Genomic DNA, 1,606 nt, shown 5'->3' with positions numbered 1-1,606 from the left:
AATCCCGTGTGGGCTGAATTCCAATGGAACCTATGAAATATATTACACAATGTTGAATGAAATGAATAACAATCATCTAGGCCCCAAAGTTGAGAGGATACAGTATATTATTGTGATATAGTCATTACCCAAATTTAGAAGTAACGAAGTTGAAGTATCATCTCTTTATGCCTTCACATTTTTATTGCACATGCTCTCCATTGTTCACCAAATTTATATAGTTGCGTATGAAAAGAAAGAAATCCACACAATATAAGTAAAATTATTTACCTGGGTCATCAATTTCTTCTGTATGCTGTGGCTGACCTTGGCATTTATCTCTGTGAGATTTTAATCTTGACACAATGCCCTGTAGTTCCTGGCTGCAGTCTTTGCATTTAGCTCGGTACCCTTTGCCAGAAGTTGTTGGTAGTTTTTCAAAATAATTCCAGACAGGATAATTTTTTCTGCCTGAAGGAACCACTCTGCCAGGTCCAGAAGACATCCTTCCTGGTTGATTCCAAAACAGCAACTGACTCAGTGAGAAGCTGCTTACCATCAACAAGTTTCAACAAGAATCTTGTTGAAACTTGTTGTGGGCTGCACAGTGATATATATACTACATGTAGGCTTATACCGTTCCTTGTATACTTGTGGCAAGTCTATATAACACTGCTCCTTATATTGATATGCTAAAAATGTCCTTTAGCAATCAGATCGCATATCAGATAGCAATCCCACAATATTTAAAATCTATAAAAAAAAAATCTATTTAAATCAAATAAATCTGATTTAAAAAAAATATATTTTTTATACTTTTAAGAAGATAAAAAAAAATCGCCAACCCTGGTGTCCACTAACCTCATACAATAATACCTGTTAAGTCCGGCTAAAATTGGCATTTCAAAGCATAACAGTGCCTTAAAAATAGTTTCTTATTTCACTATAAAAGTTTATATAACTTATACTGCATTGAATAAGTCAGTAGTTGATATATTTGTCCTATATACAATGTTAGGTATCTAGTTTTGATATATTTGTCCAATATAAAATGTTAGGTTACAAAGAAAGCAATGGCCTCCGCTAGCGGACCCAGGGATCTGGGTGCGCACGTCCTGTGTAATAGTAGTCCTTGATATATATATATATATATATATATATATATATATATATATACTGTATATATTAGTAGATCTTGGCAACATGTTTTGTTAAAGACATCTGCGCACTCGGCGCTACAAAGCTTCCTGAGCAGACTTTCAAGTTTTATGAATGGAAAAGTAGATTACCAGTGGACATTAGGAACTATTGTTGAGGAAGAGTATACTAACGTTTCGCTAAATGCAGTTAGCATTTTCAGTGTAACAGATGCACAGAGTACAAAACAATATACATAGAGAGAAATCTCTGGGTGAGGTCACAACATAAGACGCGGGGAGAGGTCATTGATGTCAATAGTTTACTTCCGTTTCTTGATGTACAACTTCAACAAGATGGCGACCACTTCTCCACTTCAGTTTATATTAAGCCCACCAACCCTGGTCTCTGACTTAATGGGAATAGTGAGTGCCTTCAACGTTACAAAGACAGTACCATTAGTGCCTTCTTTACTGAGGGCACTCACCCA

The sequence above is a fragment of the Oratosquilla oratoria genome, chromosome 43 (genome assembly GCF_046742065.1).
Source record: "Oratosquilla oratoria isolate Oo_2021 chromosome 43, ASM4674206v1, whole genome shotgun sequence".
Classification (NCBI taxonomy): Eukaryota; Metazoa; Arthropoda; class Malacostraca; order Stomatopoda; family Squillidae; genus Oratosquilla; species Oratosquilla oratoria.
Note: the sequence above shows the minus strand (reverse complement) of the source record.